Here is an 18,101-nt window from a genome sequence, read left to right as displayed (position 1 = left end):
AGATCGCTCCCATTATAATGAATGAAGCTACGCAAGTCATTTACATTTAGTAATTTAGCAGATGCTTTTATCCAAAGCGACTTACCAATGAGCAACATAAGCAGTTTGTCACACAAAAGTCAATAATGTCTGCAGTATTGCACTGTCAAGATCTGAGAGTAGCTGGAGTAGTATTAAAGCTATCACAGAAGAAAGAGACACACAAGGAACATTTTTTTATAACTAAAAAACAAAACAAAAAAAACTTACCTTGACTGCAAGTCACGTGCTTACAGCATTAACAGCTTAATTGATTAAAATAGGAGTGATCCAATATTCCCGACCTAGCCGCTGAGGAAATAATTGTGAGCATCTAAACTACGATACACTTTTATCACCTCTCTCGCATAGACACGCTCAGTATAAACAACACGTCTGTATAAGTTACTTCAGGTAAACATTTGATGTTCTTTGAGAAAATTTGTTGACTCAGAGTGTTAAAGGATCCAGTAATGACACCTCATTGTTTTTTTTATTTATTTATTTATTTTTTTTCATTTTTGCACATTTCTTGTTTGTTCTGTTTTAGCTAAACTCTAAAAGTACACGCTAGTCATTTTACTTTGACAGTTCTGGGTTATAAAAATGCAGCTTACCAGAAATGATTCAGGGCAAGACATGCACAGTAGCATTCTAATTTCTTTGTTATTGTTTACATCCTTGAACTGGTCTATAGCTTAGTGCTAAAGCCCAGGCTTTTAGAGAAAAAACTTTGTGATTGTGACCTGGTTATTTCTATCATTTAAATGCTAGATTAATAACTGTTTAGTGGAAATGTATTTTGATCAATTAAGCAAGGATAAATGTAAATATATTGTTGTTTTACAAAATAATGAACACTTATGTTTTTGATTGAATGACCATTGGTTGGCAACATCAAGGCGCCTAATTATTGAGGAATATAATGATGTTATTTTATGATTCAGTCAAATGTAAAACAACAAGCATTACAATGAAAGTGTCTTAAAAGAAAAGCTCTTTAAAATGTCCCCAACACCTGCAAATAACACTCCGGCATAAGTGCTGCTAAAAATTACAGTGGAGTTTCTTCTTAACAGTGGTGTTTTTGAAGTAAAATAAATATAGGATAGGCATAGGATTAAGCTGGCCTATGGTAACTCAGTATTACCCACTGTGGTAACATTGGCCATGTTTATGTTGTGTCATTGGTGAACGCAACCTCCCACATTAGTGGAGAGCAGCTGCTACTGAAAAAATAAAAGGTGTGTGTGTGTACTCCAGCAGTAGTTTAGATTGTGATTAAGACTATTCCCTTTATGTAGACCCCATCTGCCCTCATCCAAATTTGCAAAGGAAAACAAACAGGAAAAAAAAAAAAGCCACAGATACAGAGCATAGTTTTGAAATCTTTCCTACATCTTCTACAAGCATAGAACACACACAGTTCATTCACTTTTAACTGATCACCCCAAACGTAACGTATTAATATTGTGATATACAACATTTAGTTCTGGTCCTCGAATCTGATTAGACGAGCTGCGTTCCATGAGTGCTGATATACAGTACAACGGAACTGGGATGCTTTAATATTTGTATGACTCCACTTGTCCTTGTTTGTGAGTTTCCAAATAGTGGTAAGGATTTTGATTTATTATGCATTTTGATTTCATTTCCTGATTCGTTCAGTGATCATTTCTGGAGGTTGCACATGTACGCCAGTAGGTGGCAACAAATGAGTGTCTTTTATGCCAGGGGCTTTGAAACTGGGGTCCATGAAAATTTCAGAGAAGAAAATGTAAATAAATAAATAAATAAATACATGTTACTCCTCAGGTTTATATATCCATTGTTACTCTAATAGTGGGGGGAAAGCATAAACTAAATATTTTCAGATAATATTTTTAAAATGTTTTTATTTTAGGACAATGGCAATGTAAAAGCTAATTGTTTAATTTTTGCAAGCAACATGTTGCCTTTATAATCATGCTTACATTTTTTCTCTGGGTCTTTATACATGAAAATTTAATGTTTATAGCTTGCGTTATATTTTAGGAAGGGGGTTCCTTGCAAGGGGATTGTTTACATTTGGGGGTCCTCAGCATCATAAATTTGAAAACCACTGTTTTATGTTTCGAGTGTGTCATTAATCAATGACCTAACTGATTTATTAAAAAACATTTTGTTCACTTAAAAGATTCATCCAAAAACACTGATTCGTTTATGAACGAAACTCCACTAGTGTGAGAGCAGTGTAGAAAGTTGTGCTTGATGATCTGGCATTTTTTAGCTCTTTTCACAGGCGGAGAAGAAAGTAACTGGCCAATTTTTGTCTGAAACATAAGTTATTTAATATTATTTACTTGTTTGTTGAACCGTTGTATAAAAGCAATATCACAAAAGCAATTGTGCTGTTGTTCCCTGTATCAGCCGGGCTATGCCAGCCAAACAAATCTAATAGTGTACTGGTCAGGAAACAATTTCACCCTGGCATGGAACATATAACGTTGGTTCTTTACCACAAGTAAAGAACCAACCTGTAAACAAACAGGTTGCTGTAGATAATCTTAGCTACTGCCACAGTAGCAAACAACGAACAGACCTCAGCGGGAGCTTACAGACATCTAATAAAGCCAGCCATCCCATTCTTACTCAGCTGGAGTAGAGTCTTGGCAGAGAACAGTGTGTGAAACACCACAACTGCATGCATTGGCATAATGAGGGTCCGTTAAACTCTAGTACCCTTGTGACATGAAAAAGGGGAAAATCAATTGTTTGCCTGTTTTTAGCATCTCAGGGTAGCACACTCGTACCTGAATAATGCAGCCTAGCACACATGCTGATTTTTTAAGGCCAATCAAATTACAGTGACGCGTCAATGCATTTATTATGTGTTCAGCCTTCTCTGGTAGTGATGTAACGCTTTTGTGCATGCTGTTATTTTAACAGGAGTAAAACATGTTAATATATCAGTATGTGGCCTCTGACCTCTTTTATTAGTTTGGTGTTGAGTGCAATGTGTCATCACTTAGATTTGAACTGACCGCGTCTGGCTTGACCTATAGGCAATCCACTATACATTTACATTAACACAAAGGAAAGATATTTAATCAGTCAATCAAATCCCAGAGATTGGGGGCATTTATTTCATCCCTTCATCCTCTCAGCTGCAAATCCTTTTTAAATTTTACAAATGCTTATTTTTGCTGGTCTAAATATTTAGTTGTTTTATGGGAGTACACCAGCTACACTACACATCACAAATCAAAACGGACTCGTTGTTCAGCTTTCAAAATATATATATACGCTATAATCTGTATTACAAGAAACAAAAGTTGATCCCTAATCACACTGTACAATAGATGGCCTCTTTTTCTTACTGACCAATTGTGTCTTTGCATATTGAATGTAAACTGAACTGATTTTGAGCTATTCAAAGTACATGTAAAATACATTGTTGTATTCAGCATTATCTCTTGACTGTGTTCAATCTTCAGCAATTCTTACTAAAATATTACCAAAATATTGTGCATTTTGGTTTCAACTGAAATTAAATTAATAAAATACACAAAAAACAAGCACCAGCAAGCCTCTCTTGGTCAACTAGTTTCATCAGAAAGACCCTGGTAGTAGACCAGATCATAACCTGAATGAACCAGCTTGGACCGGCATGGAAATTCATGCTGGTCTAACAGGGGGCCGGTTGCACCTAAGTTACAACTTAGCCTAGTTGTGGCACTAAGTCCCAATTTACGCACTACTAAATATTTGAGTGTTGCACCATTAAACTTAGGTAGAACATAATCCTATAAACTAAATATTTATATATTTTATTGAGAGAGAACATTATGTAAAAAAAAGCTTGCTTCTTAGCAGCTCTTCAGCATTGACTGGTTTTAAGTTTCAATACATACAAAATATATAGAATATTCAAATGAATAAATGTCTGTTTTTCCAGCCTGTTGTATTAGTATTTATTTATTAGCCCTTATTAATTTTAGATAAAGTTCCTGAATATTGTTATTTACAAACTGAAATTCACAGCTTTTTAACAATTCTATGTACAAATTTGAAGACTGCTTATTGGATCAATACAAATAAACGCAGTGGCAAATTCTCAGGGCCAGCAAAGCCTTCTCTGCTGGCCTAACATGCCTAACAAATAGATTTATTTCATCCTGTCACTCTCATTCACCTTTTTGCCTATGTAATTTTAATCGCTTTCCACAATTACAAGATGATACAAGATGGTGCCGCGGATGGCAGCCTCGGTGTGGAGCTCTCCAATTCTTTTGTTTGTTTGTCCTGTCTTTAGTAATTTTTTTCCAATCAGTTTTACTAGGGATGAACTGCTGAACATTCAGAAGCACATTCCAGACAATATTTTCCCAGTTTTTGACTATTCGGATGTTTTGCTTGACATTTTAGTAGGAGGCACAGCTGTGTTGTTCAAGTGCGCTATGAGACGCAAGCCAGGGCGAGCCAGTGCGCTGGTCAAGCTCTGACAGCGGGGCTTTCAAACAGCGCTGCAGAGTATTCATTTAGCAAATCTCCACTCTCTTCCTAACAAAACGGACAAACTACATCTCCTCACCCATACAAACAAGGACTTTTCAAACTACTTGCTGAGTTAAATGGGAAAACGAGAGGCGGTGGGACATGCTTTTACATCAATGAAAGTTGGTGTACAGATGTTAAAGAAGATGTGCCGTACTAATTTGGAAGCACTCTATCAACTGTAAGCCTTTCTACTCGCTGCGGGAGTTTTCCTCTTTATTCTGGTGAGTGTTTATATTCCTCCACAAGCATGTGTGAGCGCAACACTGCAACAGCTGGCTGATCAGCTCACAGACATGGAACAACAATTCCCTCACTTATTATCATTCTCTGCGATTTTAACAGATCCAACCTCACCCGTGAACTGCCAAAATACAGACAGCACATTACAAGCCCCACCAGAGACAGAAATATACTGGATCACTGCTACACAACATTAAAGGATGCACTGTCCCTAGAGCAGTTTTGGGACTCTCTGATCACTGTCTGATTCATCTTCTTCCGACCTACAGGCAGAAACTAAAATCAGCTAAACCTGTAGTTAGGACTGTAAAGAGATGGACCAATGAAGCACAGCTGGAACTATAAGCCTGCTATGACTGCACTGATTGGAGTGTTTTTGAAGCTGCAGACACCAATCTGGATGAGCTCACAGATACTGTGACATCATATATCAATTTCTGTGAGGATATATGCATTCCTACTGGGACTTATTTAATGACAAACCATGGTTTACAGCAAAACTCAGGCAGCTTTGTCAGGCCAAAGAGGATGCTTACAGAAGTGGGGATAAAATCTTGTTCAATCAGGCCAGAAACACACTGACAAAAGAGATTACAGTGGCTAAAAGAAGCTACTCTGACAAACAAGTTTTCTGCTAACGACCCTGCATCAGTGTGGAGAGGCCTGAAAGGCATTACTAACTACAAGACACCATCCTCCAACACAGTAGGGAATCAACAACTGGCTGATGACCTGAATGAGTTTTACTGTAGATTTGAAAAGCCCAGTCTCACACCCCACACCCGTTCTGACCTTCACTTCACACAAACATCAACACCTCCTGCAACCACCCTCCTCCCCCCTCCTGCTACTCAACCTGCACTTAAGATCTGTGAAGAGGATGTGTGCGAGTCTTCCAGAAGCAAAAGACAAGGAAAGCACAGGGCCCAGATGGTGTTTCACCCACTTGTCTAAAATCCTATGCTGACCACACACAGATCTATGCTATCACACAGATCTTCAACAGATCACTGGAGCAGTGTGAAGTTCCCTGCTGCTTCAAATGCTTCACCATCATCCCTGTCCCAAAGAAACCCAAAATCACAGGACTTAATGACTACAGACCAGTCGCTCTGATGTCTGTGGTCATGAAGTCATTTGAAAGACTGGTGTTGGCCCACCTGAAGGACATCACTGGACCCTTTGTGGATCCCCTTGAATTTGCTTAACGAGCAAACAGGTCTGTGGATGATTCAGTCAACATGGGATTGCATCATATCCTGCAAAATCTGGACAACCAGGAACATATGCAATGATCCTTTTTGTGGACTTCAGTTCAGCTTTCAACACCATCATCCCAGCTATTCTCCAGACTAAATTAAACCAGCTCTCTGTTCCCACCTCTATCTGTCAGTGGATCACCAGCTTTCTGACAGATAGGCAGCAGTTAGTGAGACTGAGGAAATTCACTTCCAGCACCTGCATGATCAGCACTGTTGCCCCCCAGGTATGTGTGCTCTCCCCACTACTCTTCTCCCTGTACACAAATGACTGCACTGCCAAGGACACCTCTGTCAAGCTCCTGACGTTTGCAGACGACACAACTGACATCGGCCTCATCCAGGATGACAATGAGTCTGCATACAGAAGGGAGGCTGAACAGCTGGCTGTCTGGTGCAGTCAAAACAACCTGGAGTTGAACACGCTCAAAACAGTGGAGATGATAGTGGACATTAAGAGGACCATTCTGAACAGCACTGTGGCAGCAGTGGAGTCATTCAGATTCCTGGGCTCTACCATCTCACAGGACCTGAAGTGCGAGACCCACATTGACTCCATTGTAAAAATGGCCCAGCAGAGGTTGTACTTCCTTCGCCAGTTGAGGTAGATCAACCTGTCACAGGCACTGCTGATACAGTTCTACTCAGCAGCCATCGAGTCTGTCCTCTGCACTTCAATAACTGTCTGGTTTGGTTCAGCTACAAATCGGACAACAGAAAACTACAAAGGACAGTTTGGACTTTGGATCTTAATGTGTATTTCTATATATTTCGATCTATTCACTTTTTATATTTATTCTATTTTTTTTTCCATTATCTCTGTCTTGTTGTTGTATTGTCTGTGCACTGGAAGCTTCTGTTACCAAGACAAATTCCTAGTATGTGTAAGCTTACTTGGCAATAAAGCTCATTCTGATTCTGATTAATTCATCTACAAACGAATAGGGAAAAACTAAACGTTTATCCAATCAGAATTTATTCCTCGATGCTTACAAGTGAAGCGTGAAGCCTGTTTCACATTGTATGCCGAAGCAGAGCTCGTTGGCTGAAGCAGCATGTGAGTCTGAGCTCCACCCCCTTAAGCCTTCAGAATTTACACTGAATCCTTCAACAGTGCAAATGAATGGGCATCTAAAGTCAAACTGTCAGATTCATCAGCCAGTCAGATTGATTTATTTGTTCTTGGTGGGTGTAGTCTTTTAGACCTTGAGTGTCGCAATCACGCATTGAGTGATGGATGTAATTTGAAAGTGAAGAGCGTGAGATCAAGACAGATCCTGCCTTCAAGTGGACCTGGGATGCTCGTACCTCTGAGTTGTGCATTCGTTACTATGACATGTCATGCATTCAAGTGAGAAACAAAATATGGAAGAAGCCAAACTCAACAAATACACAATGAACGACAGAAAAAGCTTGTTTTCTGTTGTACCAGTGAATAAACATAAGTGAATTACATGTATAACTCATACACAACTTTTTGTTAATGCATGGTATCTAACAAATAATTAGTTAATTTGCTTAAAACTAACCGCGAAGGGTTGTTTTACCACTAGTTGTCATAACTACTAGTCATAACAAAATATTATTTTGAAATAAAGTACATAAGTTGAAATAATTTTGCAAAATCATTCATTTCCATCTTTCCTGTCGACACGCCCCTTCCAAAGTCCCAACTCGGGTATCATCTAGAATTCCGAGTTTCCCACTCATTAGTACGACATCGCCGTGTCATTCACGTGCTCGGAACTCGTAATTACGATATTTCCGAGTCCATTTGAAGGGCACAAGAGACTGCTGTCATCACTGCCATTATCGCCACTGAGAAAGAGATCCTTATGGATTTATAAACCCGAGACGTTTTTCATGACCGTGTGATCGCTTAATTTATTAAACAGGAAAGGAGGACTGATTTTGACTTCAATTAAATTGGTAAGTACTTTTTGCATTATTATAGCAACATCAGGAGTTTTCAAAGTGTAAATTAGGATGTCTTGAGCATTCAGTGAAATGTATAGCAAGCAACATTTAAATCGCAAATATTATCAGATAACTTTTTTCACGTATTATAGACCTTCCTGGTAGATTCATATGAAAAATTATAATTTTTGAATGTCCATTCGAGAGACATATCCAACTCTTTATTTAATAAGATATTTCACAAAACAATCATGCTGCAGTTAAGATTAGGCTACCTTGAACATTCAGTGTCATTTCGAGTTTTGGTTTTCGTTCGTGGAAGAGTTTTTTGAATGTAATTTGGTGATATAAGTTGGCTACGATGTAATGTATGATGTCCATAGGTATAGGGTGACTTAATCATTGTGAAACAGTGTTTACTTAAATGGCATGAATCGCACTGAAGGCCAAGACTTTAAAATGCACGGGCCATATTATGCATTACTTTTATGGAGAGCTAATAACCTACTAACTAAGTCTTGCCTTAGGAACAGGTGGTACAACCAAATTAAGTACCGACTTAGTTACAAACTAACTAGTTACTAAGCCATTAGTGTGTGAGACCTTATGCACAGCTGGCCTAACCAGGTCTTTTGAGCAGGGAAGTCAGTATGTAAAAGCAGTGAAAGCCCATTCTGAGTCTACATATTATAGGCAATTTAATGCAATATAGTGCCCTTTCCTGAAGCAATTTTATGAAATATGCAGAATCATGCACTCACACCAAGCAGCCTTTTCTCTAGCAATACAAAGAAAGTGAAAAATGGGAATGAGGACATTGTTGAGTGCTAAAGCTGTCAGAGCAGGGACAGACGGATGCGGGAAAAGCATTTAGGAGAACTGCTGCCTTCGGCCCACTAAAAGGTTTGCCTGCATAAAAAACACTTCCTCTTATGTTATCCTTGTGTTCGTGGCTTGGATACTGCATTATATGTTGCGTTAAGTGCTATTAGTGTTTACAGCTGAAATTTATTTTGATCATGTGTTGATTATGTAAGGTAACCGAATAATGGTTGGAACATCAAGGTATTTAATTACTGCCGTAAAAAATATTTCACAAAATATCAAACCAAGTGGCATTTATTTTTAAGAAAGCTAGCATAAGAACATTTACATTGTTTAAAATTATGACCAAAGTATTAGGACACTTTCTGGTTGTCAAACTTAGTGGAACATATCCATAGTTAATGTGATGAACTACTACCTGTGGTTCCTCTGCTTCATACATCCTGATTTAATACAACCACTAAAAATGACCCGGAGGCCAGTTGGTTAAAAGTAATTGCAAAACTGGCTAAGAAATATGACGTAGTTCCAGCAAAGCTCTAGCATCATTTGTTCACAGATGACAATTTGCTTGATAATTTGTAATTAAATACACTGAAATGTATACATTTTAAGTGTGGCTTCAGTGTCCAAAAATGTTCGAGTTCTTTTTGGAGCCAATCTAATTCTGTAATTTTTTTTGTTTAAAAAAAAAATAAACAATTTTTTTTTAAGACAGCTAGAGGAAAGGGTGCTACCAAAAACACAAGCCCAGTTCAAGGAGTCACTAAGAGCCCTTTGATGTCAAACAAAACCACACACAATGAAACATGAGACAAACCCATACTGCTAGTATCCTACACCCATCTCAGGGCTATAGTCCTTATTTATCTACTGTGAGAACAGCACCACAGTTTTTTATATAATCTTCTGAGTAATTCAGGTTTGGAGGCAATTTTCACAAGGCTAATTGCTGTTCTGACTGCATAAATGCTCCTTTATGTCACTTTTTAATGATGTGCTTATATTACAGTTTGGCCCTCTGAGCCAAGTTAGATGGATCTCATCTAAAGCACTAGCAACACAATCTGCCATATTCTCAATCTGTCTTTTTTAAACTCATCTGCTAGCCTCAAAGAACTGGCATCAAAATTCATATTATCAAAGCGTCAGATAAACCCAGTCAACCCAGACTGTGGTTGAGCCAGGGAACAACTGCCTTAAGAGCAAGTGGAGCACATGCTGACAGAAAAAGAAGCTGAATTTGTAAAGATGAAAGTCATGTTTAAGCATTCTGTGACGCTCTCTTCAGAATGTGTGCTAGGATCAAAGTCTTGCTTCCAGTTCAGGGCTGATGGCATAGTTTGTGAGGGCCGCCAAGTTCCCTGTGTTAATGGGGACAGGGGAGAGCTGTGTGCTTTGATGGAGAGCTTGTGCCTGATCCCTCTTCGTCACTGCTGCATTGTCTGAAGGGCAGGGACAGTGGATCAGGCTACAGTCATGTAATACTGAGTGCCGGGGTGTCATGCTGTTCACAAAGGTGTAAGAAAGAGCTTCTTCAACTCCTCGTTAGACAGGTGATGTCATTTGACAAACTGATTGATAGTGAGAAGAGATTATACATTTCTTTCATATGAAACTATTGGACAGATGAGTATAAGCTGAAGTGTGTACATTTTGTGGTTAAAATACTTTCTCCTATCCCAGTTTAATGTGCAAATACAGTGGTGGGAAATATCATTGATGTTTCCTGCCTCAATGCGGGTGACTGAAGCCCCCACTCCAAAAATCAATACATTATGCTCCCTATAGGACATGACACAGGCAAAAAGAGGAGAGAATTAGAAGTACATACCCGTTGTTTGGTGACATGCCTCAGTCCAATATGCGGCTGACTCCTGCACTGTGGAGATAAAAAAAGACAGAATTAATTTATTGTTCTAGTATACACTCTAAAGCTTGAAGAGAATGTAACTGACTCTGAGAGAATAGTTATTTTCCCAAATCCAGTGAGCTGTGTACAGCCTACATAGGCAGCTGCCTTCTAAGGAAGTATCCAAACCATCATGGAACCTAAAAAGTGACTAATTTGAGTCACTATACAAAAAGGCAGCAACTTACATATAGCGCTCCACAAATGAGTTTTAATTAGCAATTGGTTTGCATGTTAGCATATTGCTAAGCTAACAGCACAATACTAAAACATAAAGCCTTCTTGAGCAAATTTGACCGAAACAAAGTATTTTAGAAGGCAGTATAATTATGCTGCCAACCGTCTGCAACAGCCTTCATGTCAGGAGTGCATCTATGATGTTATAAAATGCTACCTAAGGAGGCAGGCTAATAGGTTTTGTATTTTGAAGTGTGTTAGTTCTCTCTGGATGATGCAGACATGTAGTCTCTCTTTCAAAGAAATTTAACATCTTGCAGTACCTGCTAATATTCTGAACTTGGTCAACAAATTAGGTAAAGGCTTAAGTTACTGTTTAGATATCGAAAATATGTTTTAATTCAGCTCTAAATTGTAAATCATATATTATTGAATTTCTGCAATCCAATTTAGATGGAAAATTGTGAGGTGAAGGTTCATTGGATCTCATGACAGAGAATGTTGTCTGGAGTGGCGTTTGTAAAACCATAAAATACATGACAGTTGTGAACACAAATCAAACATGGCAACAACTCAAAGGTTATCTGAAAACAAAACATTAAAAAGCACTGTTTATTCATGAAGAATTAAATCTAGCAATGCATTGGTGAGTATTCCATAGTATGGTCAGTGGACAGGGATTTAAAGGGATAAAGAAATAACAGAGACACATACACAAACACTAACACGAACACTAAATTGTTTGTGTCAGCTGCTTCTTTAGCTGAACTTTTGGGTTTGTGGTTTAGGTTTTCTGTTGGTGAGTGTGTGTGTGTTTGTTACTGTTTTTGATACCTGTATGTCACATTTCAAACATGGTGTGTGAAAGCAAACAAGCTTGTGCTTTCCTGAGAAGAGGCTCTTATATAGAGAGTTAAGAGTCTGCAGCAGATTCTATTACTGTTCATAGTCCCCCAGCTGCATAAACACATACACAAAAAGACTCAAACTGACTCCTCAGAACAAAGAACACCTATCCCACACTCTCTCTCTCTCTCTCTCTCTCTCTCTCTCTCATATATATATATATATATATATATAAGCTAATTATAAATACAAATGTCTATCTCTAACCCAACCACTGAAAGAAAACTTATTAAAAAATATTTTATTTATCAATCTTTCTTTTCCAAATGCCCCCAAAAGAAGGTTTTGTCAGATTTAGCTAACTTCTGGGGACAAATTTGTCTCAAAACTAAAGCTACAGTAAGTACACGCCTATCACACAGACAAAAACACTGTTGAATTCAACTGTATTGTTTTTAAATAAAGCAAATTATCATTACTACAGACTAACTGTAACCAAAACCCAAATCGTATCCCTTAAATAAAACATTTTTCTTTGCATTTTAACTAAAAATAAAATAATAATAATTATTATTATTATTATTTTAAAAAAATCATTATATACTTATACTGTATATTAATTCATAATTTTTCATAGACGTCCCTAAAGGGATGTTCCAAATGATTTAGGTAACAATTTTGTCCCCAAAGCATAAGTAAACACAGACACACACACACAAACAACAAACCAGTTTGACTACCACACTCAATTCATGTCTGAAGCTAAGATTTGATTTTGAGCACACTGATCTGAACCACAGACCACCACTCTCTTTATTGGTGGAAAAAGTAATTACCTGGGAAATGGGTGACAGCTGAGAAGACATGTACATTCTAAAGTGAATTTATTCAGCTGATGCAGACTAAACATGAGCCTGGAGTAACAACACTTGACCCAACCCATCAAAATGATGGACCTTTGCTTGAGAGATGAAATTTTCCTTAGCTAAAAGACCAAAACATAATGAAAAATAAACTACTGCTATCCACCAATGTTGTAGTCAAGTCACTAGATCTCGAGTCAACAATATTGTGTCAGAGTTGCCATTAACTGCATACAAGTCTGAGTTACATGTCATTGTCTATGTCATAAAATAAGCACACAAAAAAAAAAAAATTCTGTTCAAGTTAATTGGCACACACACACACACACACACACACACACACACACACACACACACACACACACACGTTGGTGCAGCTATCCTTATGAGGACTCTCCATAGACAATGAATTTTATACTGTACAAACTATAGATTCTAACCCCTAAACCTAACCCTCACAAAAAACTTCCTGCATTTTTACATTTTCAAAAAACATTGTTTAGTATGTTTAAGCGATTTGAATAATGGCGACACTAGAAATGTCCTCATAAACCACATTTATAGCATAATACCTTTGTAATAATCAGTTTGTAACCTAAAAAAAATTTCCTCATAAACCAACCAAACCCGCCCACACACACACGCACACGCGTACACACACACATTCAGCCTTTCAAAGTGTATTGTACAAGAAACCATACACACAATAACAATACAGTCTCTGTAGTTTTTTTTCTTAATGTTACTTGAATGTTTGATTTTGCTTTTAGAATCTTTAAGCACAGCTTTCTTCATTTGTTTCTTTGTTCTTATTTTAGTACTAACTGTTTCTTTGTCTTGAATAATTACTTGAGAAGATCTGTCTGTCTGTCTGTCTGTCTGTCTATCACAATGTTGTATATAAGCCTATAAAATAATCAATGACATAAAAAAATCATGTCAGAAATGTCAGAAAAATAACTTTCCACTGTAAACAACAGTGCCTTCTTGCCACTTATTTGAAGTGTATTTATTTATTTTTTTTGTTATTGTCCTCTAGTGTTATATTATCAAAATTCATTATAATTCAGGTGTTGGAGCAATTCTAATGATTTTGAATGATTAGAATTTTGGATGGATGTCCTTTTAACAATGGGATTACTTAACTGTTTTAGCCTACATTTGTGATAAATTTGCATCACACAAGCCAAACTCCATCTCTATGTAAAACTGTGATGAAAAACGCATGAACACAAGTCAAAATGATCTTATGTTCCTGTTATAATTATAACTCATAATAATGATTTGTGATTTTGTTCCACATATTTCACATTTTCTATATATGTGCCACCACATAGATTCTGAAAAATCCTTCATGTGTTCTAGACAAACTTGTATGTTTTCTACTGAGGTAAAAGTTTTGAGAGGTCTTAAGTCGCCATGTGTTATTTGTTAATGGTTTCTGTCATTTGATTTGCTCATGTCTCTTACATTGTCAGTGCGAATCAGAATATAATTCTTACAGTGCGACTTTAACCATGTATTATGCACCACCGACCAAATGGCAAGCTGATTCCTCAAACTTCGGTATTCTCCCTCGCTACACCACGTCTACAGAGGCAGAATATTTGTATGAATAAACAGAGGCAGAGTTATTTTGCTTTTTAATAGATTTGCGAGTACACCTTACATGTTTTGAGTGGCACACGCACTCTCTGAACAAGAGCAGGAAGACTTGAGAGTGCGTGTCAAGTTTTGAGTGAAAGCAAAGGAAATCCACATGCGAGCGCAGAGATTCGCGCTAGCACAACCGATACATGGCATGACATGCATGTGATCTCATGCCATAAAAGGGCAGAATGCAAAAGTTAACGGTTGTAATGAGTCCTCTCCTCCAAGTCAGAATGCACCCAATGCTTGAGTCCAAGTCAGAGTCATTAGTGTTCAAGTCTGAGAAGAGTCACAAGTCAATATCACAACTCGAGTCGGACTCGTGTACTACAACATTGCTATCCACACTAATTATACTATTAGAAAGAAACACCAACAATGCTGTCACCCCTGTAAACTCATCAGTAAACTCAATATTGAACTCAATACGTGAGGGCAGACAATTGCTAATAGAAACAAGGGGCCTCGTCACAAGGATCTTTCATTATATGGGAGCCCGGTTGCCGAGTTACCACAACAGCCTGCTACGTGTATGTACTGTGTTTGGGCAGGCCTAGAAAACTGTTGCCCGAGAGGCCTCCTCTAGGTAACGCAAATATGTGTGTTTGTGTGTGAGAGGTAAATGGGCTGTTGGTGAGGGTTATGACGCAAGACACAGAGCTTTTTCCAGCTCTACAGTTGACCAGGTCTTTGGGCAATGTGGGTGATAGTATACTAATTCAGTGGGCAACTGATATCTGCATGCAGGGGACCAAAGGCAAGAAGACATGACCCTAGGCAGAATTTGAAGGCACGATAGGGTAAGGCCTAATTATGCAGCCTTCTAAAATACTTCATTCAGCCAAATTCCAAGACACCTCTACATGTATCCTTCACATAGAAGGAAAATCACAGAATACATTGTAACAAGCTCAGTGAAAAAAAAACATCCAATATGGCAGGTGAAGGAAGAGAAATTTTGATAAATTAATTCCATAACAAAAAGAATCAATTAAAAATTGTGTCTAATAAATTGAATTAAAACAGACTATAGCAACATGCTAACACCAATGTCTACTGAAATCAATTGCGAGTCAAGACACTTTGTGTGAAGAGCACTATTTGTTCGACACACAGAGTTTCTGCCTATGTAGAACATTCCAAATTGGCCACTTATAAGGTTCAATTTCAGTTAGGATGCTGCCATAGATTCCAATGTGATTTTGGAACAGAGCATCTTTAAACATTTAGTCTAGTTTGTTATGAATAAAATATTCATCCACATGTTTAGAGTGGCATTAGTTTACTGCTAATTGACATAATGGTCCATTAAATTAGTTTGTAAAGACCAGTCTTTTCCAGTTTTTTTATAATAGTTCATAATAAAACAATCACTCACACTACATTGACTCAACTAGGTAAACAAAGCCAAACATTGAAATGCTGGACAAAATCAACTAAAGCTGCATAAAGAAGCATAGATTTTCTAAAACTGGGGGAAAGGCGTTTACTTTTTAAAATGGAAATACTAAAGTGGTTTATCAATGTTGCAGAGCGTCACTGTACACACTACACCATTTAACTGAAGTTTTGCTCTATTAAGTATTCATAAAACAGTTGATAACTTGTGAGTAGCAGCCTATCTCAAGGACATGGTGAAGGGATGACAGCTAGTCTCTGATCTAAGATTTCTGTGTAAAAGAAATGAGAGGAGATGAAGGATGGTGGTGAATCTATGAGCAGAGTATATAAGCCCTCTGGCAATGAATGTTTGATTGGTGTCATTCTGAAAAACAGAGCAGTGGAGTTCTTAGCTAAAGGTTGTATTCAAAATGCTTGGGACGCTTGTAAAGGCTTTTCAACACAGGGAAGTTATGATAAAGGTTAATGACCAAGACATGCCATACAGTATTTGTTTTACACTATACAGTATACATTATAAACACAATTAATGAGCTATCAGCTGTCTATTCTTTGGCTTTATATCTTGTTTTTTAACAACAATCTAAATCGAGTAATTTTGTGATGTGACAACTGAAACCTAAATGTTTCAGTTTAGGAGCCAATGGCTCCTTAGTCATTTTTTTAGTCTGGAGCCCTGTACACATTTATGGTTACATAAAGTATACCATTGTCCATTCTAATACTCTATTCTGATTGGCTAGAATGCGTGCATTTCAAACTGTTGAATGCACAGGTAGTTCCGGTCAGTTTTAATCACCATTCGATATTAATGCGCTGTTTGTAACCACAGCAACATAACATTACAGTGCAAGCAGAGTGAGCAATAGCAATTGAAAACATTTCCTAACCAGTTTCATCAGCATAGCTAATATAATGGAATTCAGCTTGTTTTGTACAGAGGGTGAGAGTAGGAAATCAGGACCAATTAAATGTGTCTTTCGCTGTCTGACAAATTGATGCAAGACGATTAATGTGTTGTGTATGTGCACAACTAGCCAGGGATTATCCATTACATATATAATTATATTTTTGTGTTTTAACCTAATGTTTGTCACATTGTCTTGGTCAAATGTTGAAACTGTCATATGGTGGGACAAATCATATAAAGTATATGGCATCTTGAACACTTTTAATGTCAAATGCCAATCATATTATACCCCAGACTGAGGAGATATCATGGAGTGAAATGATCCATATGCAGGATACAAATGTCAAGGAGATAGAGGTTCAAATGGCCATATATATTAGAGGAAGTGGTCACACTTTATGTTAGGTGGCCTTAACTACCTTGTACTAATAGTTAATACATACAAGACTATGTATTTACTGTATAACTACATGTTGTTCTGCAAAATTCCCACATTTTCTGCTACTGAGGTTGAGGTACAGGTAGATTTAGGAGTAAGGGTAGGGTTAGGGTTAGGATAAGGGGTAAAGGTTGGGTTAGGGGTAAAGTTAACAGTGTAACTACAAATGTAATTACAATGCAACTACATGAAATGTACATAAGTACATTGTATCAAATGGTTAATTACATAGAAGTTAAGGCCACATAATATAAAGTAGGTCTGAGGAAATCATTACAGTAAATAGCAAACAAATTTAAATGATGCATTACAATTAATGCATTAAAATTCCTTTTAAAATCATATGCATCACGACACATAATCTAGTGGCTTTTGACTAGTCTCAAGTCATAAAGGAATACTTTTGTGCCAACTGTTTCGAACGTAGAAGCAAATAAAAATCTAAACTGAGAATGAATAAAAACAATCTGAAACTGAAAAAACTAAATTCAAAAAGGCAAAATTTACATTTAGTCCTCAAATAAACTGCATAATTTGTTAACGAAATTCTCTGCTTGTGTTCGCTGATCAGGACTTATGAATGCGCTTCTCCCGTTTTCAGTCACGTTTCCAAAGTTTTCATTCCCAGTTCTGACATAAAGCTCTTATGTGGTTGGGGCTAACAAAGAGCAGTTCTCATTGGCTTCTGAGATTGTGAGTGACAGTTCTTTGACCTGGAAGTAGAGTTAACCTGGAAGGGGCTCTGGTTCAGGTTTTGCATGTAAAAGTGCGAGAATCTGTTAGCAGCTTCATAATGAATTAATTAGTGTTTAGTGATATATTTAGGCTTTTGGTTTTGTATTTTATCAGTATTTTTTCATACAACTATTTTGTCATAATAAGTTTTGAGGAGCAACACGAACGAATGCCTTAATCATCAGCAGCAGGACAATGGAGGCAGCCTGAGGCAAGTCTGTATAATTAAGACAAGCTAATAAATAAATAAATAAGTTATTGCAATTCAGACTGAGAGTTAGTCTGAGTCACTTAGATGACTATAGTAATACGTAGACTTTAGTAACCATGTTTTGTTTTGTTTTTTTGTTTTTTTTTCATATACACTGGC

The 18,101-nt window shown here is 37.4% G+C and overlaps 1 long non-coding RNA gene across 1 annotated transcript in view; it reads right to left on the bottom strand.

Moving 5' to 3' along the window:
- LOC127438569 (uncharacterized) overlaps nucleotides 1-18,101 on the bottom strand; it is a 93,270-nt gene that overhangs the window by 50,417 nt on the left and 24,752 nt on the right. Inside the window, exon 2 of the long non-coding RNA XR_007896760.1 lies at nucleotides 10,633-10,680. This is a non-coding gene — a long non-coding RNA (uncharacterized LOC127438569). The remainder of the gene's footprint in view (nucleotides 1-10,632; nucleotides 10,681-18,101) is intronic.

The sequence above is a fragment of the Myxocyprinus asiaticus genome, chromosome 4 (assembly GCF_019703515.2).
Source record: "Myxocyprinus asiaticus isolate MX2 ecotype Aquarium Trade chromosome 4, UBuf_Myxa_2, whole genome shotgun sequence".
Taxonomy (NCBI): Eukaryota; Metazoa; Chordata; class Actinopteri; order Cypriniformes; family Catostomidae; genus Myxocyprinus; species Myxocyprinus asiaticus.
The sequence above is the reverse complement of the archived record's forward strand: the minus strand, read 5'-3'. Positions and strand labels throughout refer to the sequence as shown.